The following is a 6,619-nucleotide window of genomic DNA, read 5'->3' as shown; positions in this document are numbered from 1 at the left end:
GAGCAATACCATTTCATCGATGAAGATCATGTCAATTGAATTGATCCTTAGTGGGATGCCTACGATCCTTAACAATGCATACTCTTATGAAATGCTTAATAGCAAAAAACTATTGAATATGCTATTCAAGCGTTATGCATTTGAAAGAATAATGGAACTACTTAAAATATTGCAACTGCTGTTACAAGCAATGCGACCGTAGTGAAAAATGAGTTGTATGACTCCAATCTTATATAGGGATGAAAATCTTATATAATTTTGAAAGAAATATGATATGATTTATAAATTAGGATGATTAAGGTTAGGCTGAATTGACAAAAGTCAAAAACATTAACAAATTAAACCAAGATTATAGTTTGTTATAAATTAATTAATTATTTAATTATGTATCTAAAACGGTTAAAAGATTGAACCAAGATTATAGCCCATTTGAATTTTGAAAGTATTAGTTAAAAATGTATAAAATATAGTTATTAGTTTACAAAAATGTTAACAAAATTGATACTAAAAATCAACAATTAATTGCTTATTGATATAAAGTTTTTAAAATTTAAAATACGGATGCATAATTTTATTAGCAGTTACGGTTTGATAAATTAAATTAATATAATTTAAATTTGAATGACTTAATAATAAGGAGCGTAATTTTTGGAACTACAAAAAGTTACACTCATTAAATGACCATCATAATAATAGACAATTTCAAAAATATTGTAATTCAAGTCAAATTAAAGATTCGAGTACAGTTATGAATTTATATACATTTCCCAACCAACATATATTGACTATTATTAATAATTAGAAATAATAAAGTTAAAATTCAATCATCATTGTAAGCATATAAGAATCATAGTTAATTAAAAAAATATATTTTACGAAATAATAAGGAATTTTCTTAATCAACTATATGAAATGTCTTACTAATATGAAATAACCAATAAGTTTAATGTTAAAATTGATTTGAAAAAAACTAAAATCAAATTCAGAATAGAAATTTGAAAAAATAAAAAATTAACATACCAACCGATTGAAGATGGAGACGATTGGGTCTATCAACGATTGAAGATAGAGATGTTTGGGTATATCAACGATTGAACAATGAACGATTGAATATGTATTGTACAATGAATATTAGGGCTATTTGAGTAATTGATAAAGGGGTTTCTCCATTGATTACGGATGGAACGAAGAATCTTATAAACAATGGAGAAGAAGATCATCATTGGAGGGTATCAGTTGGGCGACATACACCAATTAGGGTTTAGGAGTTAAACACTAAGAGAGAATGGATTAAAACAGTAATTGGTTATAAGAAATCGGGTTATAATATCTAAACGGGTAGGGTGTAATAAACGGGCCGCGTGTGTTGGATAATTTATTCTTTAAATTTTAATGAAAACATGTGGAAATAAATAAGGAAAGTTGATGACATGGAAAAGATCAATATGGAAACATGGTGAGTTAGATGCATAGGTGGACAGCCTAGTTGATTACCATGTGGACAATTGTAATGCTTTAATAGTATTATTAGATTGTTAGATAAGGTGTTACCCATATGATGTGGCTTTTACATGTTTTCAAACCTATGGTTTTATTTTTTTTCATTTACTTTTGATTGTAGTTTCTATGATTTTCCCTCTCTTTTGGATTGGTCTTTTGAGATATCTAACTCAATTCTCACTTTACGCACACGTACCTATACTTACACCAGAATATCCGTACATGTTTAGTATATATACACTACCCGTACATCAATCAATAAATCAATCAATCATATCCAGTGGAATCCCACCAATAGCAAAGCTATAAGTAGGGTCTGGGGAGGGTGGTATGTAAGCACAGCGTACCTCTATCCAATGGGATAGAGATGTGGCTTCCTGAGAGGCCCTCAACTCTAAAAAACATATGTATGAGAGAATATAAGAGTAAATCAAAGTTCAACAGCATTATATAATAATAGCACGTAGTAATAATAATAATACTAATGCATAAATAGGTAAAAAAAATACATAAAAAGAAAATAACATGATGGTTTGTGACCAAAAATAAGGTAAAGAAGCCCCTTAGGTGTTCCTTTCTCCCTAAAAATCCTTAACTTTAATTCTATGTCTCCAATAATTCTTATCCTCAACCATGTCCTCGGAGAGGTTTAGGGCTAGCAAATAGTGCATAATCCTCTCTTCCCAAGTCAATTTAGGTCGGCATCTACCCCTCGTCCCCTATATAGTAATGTTTACTACAGATCTAACAGAATTCATCGCATGTCTTCTCTTCACATGTCCAAACCATCTCAATCTCCACTCTCTTATCTTGTCAGATATGCTAGCTACCCCTAATCTCTCCCGAAACACATTGTTTCTTATTCGGTCTAACCTTATGTGCCCACACATCCAGCGTAGCATTCTTATCTCTGCTAGCTCCATCTACCGCACTTGTGCCTTCTTGATGCCCAACAATCTGTTTCATATAACATTGTAGGTCTAACTGCGACCCTATAAAATTTTCCCTTTAATTTAGTTTCGAATCTCTTGTCGCACAATATACATGTGGTTGCTCTCCATCTACACCATCTTACCTGAACTCGATGGGCCACATCACTGTCTAATTCCTCATAACTCTGAATAAATGATCCTAGATACTTGAACTTCGTTACATGTGGAACCATTTGCCCTTAAATGGTGATCTGGAAGTCCTGATTGTCATTTACCCCACCAAAATCACGGTGGAGGTTCATTTTAGAGCGACAAATCCTTAAACCTTTTGTCTCTAAGGTTGTTCGCCACTCCTCTAGCCTTATGTTTAGATCTTGTTTTCTCTCAGCAACTAACACAATATCGTCTACGGAACATCATGCACCATGTGAGTGTCTCTTGAATCGACTTTGACAACTCATCCAAGACTACCGCAAAAAGAAACAGACTCAACGTTGACCCCTGGTGAAGGCCTACCTCCACGGGGAACAAATCAGTATCCCCCACAGGCGCACAGACACTTGTAGCACAATCAGTCTTTCCCATGACTTCATAGTATGGCTTAGTGGTTTGATTTCTCGGTAGTTACCACAACATTGGGCATCTCCTTTGTTCTTATAGATAAGGACTACGATGCCTCCTCCACTGGTCTGGCATCTTACCAGATTTGAGGATAACATTGAACATAGTAGTTAACCACATGACTCCTTCTTCTCCAGACACTTCCACACCTCGATGGGTATGTTGTATGGGCCAACTGCCTTAGCCCTTCCCATCCTCCTAAGTGTTGTACCTCTTCCCGTGTGATCTGTCGGCAGTAGCAATTATTCGGTTGTTGTCGTTGAAAGGTTGTGTTGTCATATTCTTCTTGGTAATCTCTCCCATTGTTAAAAAGGTTGTGGGAGTAGGTTTGCCATCTTAGCTTGATGCCTTGCTCCTTAACTAGGACATTCCCATCTGTATCCTTTATATACTTCAAATGCCCTAGATCTTGCCTTCTACGCTCCCTGGCTTTGGCAATCTTAAACATAACATGTGTCCCCCTCTTTTGTTTCAAAACGTTCATAAATCCGTTTATAGGCCGTGTACTTTGCTTCCGACACTGCCTTCTTCGCCTCTCTCTTGGCCGTTTTGTAAGTCTCTCTCAATTCCACTTGCTCCTCCTCATTCGTGCACCTCATAAGCTCTCTAAAACTACCTTGTTTGTCCCTTATATTGTCATGTACGACCTCATACCACCACCAAGACTCCTTATGCCCACCTGCCTTTCTAGTTGTGGCCCCGAGAGTCTCCTTTGCTACTTGAATGATGTTTGTCGCCATAGCTTCCCATATCTGAGTTGAGTCCCCATTTAGTCGAGTCAATGTCTGCAACATGATGTTATCCTTAAAAAAATGGAAGATTTCCGTCCTATAAATTTCCCATCGAATTCTAGGTGTACATTTCCTCTCTTGATCAGTCAACTTATTTTTGAAGCCTATATCTGCTACCAGAAATCGATATTGAGCCACAACTATCTCCCCAGGTATGACTTTGCAGTCCTTCCACCAACGTCGGTCTCCTTGCCTCATTAAAAGGTAGTCAATTTTTGTGTTGCGTCTGCCTCTACTAAAGGTGATCAAATGTGATTCTATTTTCTTAAAGTACGAATTTATAATACCTAGGTCGTGGGCCACCACAAACTCTAGAGGATCTGTGCCGGTCTCATTCCTATCACAAAAACCGAAACCCCCCATGTTCGGCTTGAAAACCATTGTTAACCTTACCAATGTATAAAATCACCTCCTATACAAATCCTCACACCCCTAGATAAGCTCCTTACTGTAACAACTCGGGTATTTCCGTTTACTAAATAATTACCTAATACCCGACCCGTTTTATTCTCGAGTAATTTTAATCGGCAAACATCGCCTTTATCGATTTAATAATAATTTATTATTATTGTTTATTATATTGCCAAATGTAACTTTGATTCATACACATTTTCCACCCTAACACATAGTGTTAACTAATGTTGCTTCCATCCATAAAGTGTACCCCAAATCATTTGATCTCAATTATTTAAGTTTTCATAAGCCCAATAAAAAATGGTGTTTGAATTAAACCAATCGTAGTTATGTTTTCACAAAGAAGATTGTTTTTCATCTTCATCATTTTCGTCTAAACGTATTTTGTATTAAGTTATACCTTAAACGATTATTTGTCTAAATTAGTTATTTTGGAACAAACCCAACTTGGAAAATCCATCATTTTAAGTATCTTTTTCGCATACAATAAAATTTTTCTTATTTTTCCATAGGTCAACATCGTTGGTTACCGTACTTATCTATCCGTTTGGCTTTACTTGATCAAAATTGTAGGATTTGGTTCATTAACATTTCGTCAACTAATCAAAATATTTAGATTCTCATAAGTCGAAACAATTTTTTTTTTCAATTATAAAAGATACAATTTCGGCAGTCAATTATTAGTTGACCATATTATTCAATTTGTATTTTCTCATTTACCTTGTTTGTTTATTAAATTATTGACAACGTGTCAATTTCTACTCTCACCTTTGATTTTTAACATTTTTGTACGTCGCTTATTTATTGATCTCATGCATTACAAGTTACCTTTCATCTTGTAAAGTTTTATCGTTGAAATTGAATTATTATAGTTCTATTATTAATTGAACTTGTCATCATTTAAACAAAATTATTTCCGCTATGGATTTTATTTTCCATTATTTAAATTAATTTTCATTTTATTAAAAAAAAAAACGAATTTCATTGAATTCCCACGGTGATTTAATTGGAATTTTATTATTAATTTTCACTATTATCTAATGACATTTGCACGATTGTTGTCGAAAACCTGCGGTGATTCGTGAATATCCGCTTCCCAATTTCATCTATTTACAGTTTGTTTGTATACATAAATTTTTGCATTCTCAATTACTACTACCAGTACTTTAATATTTTAATTTACCTCATCTTAAATACACAATTGCGACATTTCAATGTTGTATAAAGTTCTTTTTTAATTTCAAGAGTTTCTCATTTAACTAAACTAAACCCCTTAAAGTCTTCATTTAATCTTGTTCAAATTTGTGCTCTCGATTGTATGAATTCTACCTCGAATGTTGCTATATTTAAAAATTTCACAGGTTGATGTTATCAATTATCAATTAATTCTTTCATAAACTTTTGTTGATGTTATCCTTGCAATCATAGAATTTTTGGTAAGTTCACATAAATTTGTTAGTTGGCTCGTATCCCCACTCTCTTTCTTCACAATTGATCTTGTCAACGCATCATCTATCCCAACTTCAATGTTTCCGTTTCTCTTAACTTTTAAGTTACTTTAAAATTTTCTTTTGTCTTATGTGAAGGTGACCACGGGGCCGTGCCTCTTTTGTTGACATGTGCTTAAATTCTTGTAGATTTTTTTCTTTTCTTGTTTCAGAAGCATGGTGGCGTGGTTCTTGAGGCATGGGGGCGTGTTTCTTGTATTTATTGTGTTTTCTTCTGTTTTTCTTCGTCTTTTCGCTTGTTTCTTCGTTTGAGGCTTGGGTTTACCTGAAATTACGTTTTATTAAGATAAGTAGCCTTCTGAGCTATGTTATTTGATAGAAGTTGCAGTTTTTATAGAGTATTTGATGCTTAAAAGAGGTATAGTTTTATATACATTAAACATCCCCACACTTGAACCTTGTTTGTCCTCAAGCAAGCTACTTATAAGTATTCTCTAAACATAGCAAGTTAGGACCATAGCTTAAACATCCCCAAAAGCTTTCTGAGAAAATGGAAACAAAATAACCAACCTTAAATAAAAAGTATATATGTAGTGATATAAAAAGGACGATTTGTTTTCACGAGCTTCCGTTTATGCAAAACGTCACGTTCTCACAATGTTCACTCACTCTCGGTTTATATATCTGATCATACGTGTGATGTATGTATGTGAACACTCTTAGTCAAAAATGCAACCTGTGAAAAATAAGCTTGTAGCAATTTCAATTCTCCACCTTTGTGAAGGGTTGCATAGATTAGAAGGTAATGTGGGTTGGTTTTGTAGGGATTTGGTATTTTGTGATGGTTTAAGGGTTTTGGTTAATGAAGATGGGGATGGTAAATACAACTTCTGCTAGTTCTTGGGAATCTTGA

The sequence above is a fragment of the Bidens hawaiensis genome, unplaced genomic scaffold, assembly GCF_021521415.1.
Source record: "Bidens hawaiensis isolate Kalapana, Puna unplaced genomic scaffold, B.hawaiensis_p1.1 tig00048386_1, whole genome shotgun sequence".
In the NCBI taxonomy this organism is placed as follows: Eukaryota; Viridiplantae; Streptophyta; class Magnoliopsida; order Asterales; family Asteraceae; genus Bidens; species Bidens hawaiensis.
This window is presented reverse-complemented; position numbering follows the sequence as displayed.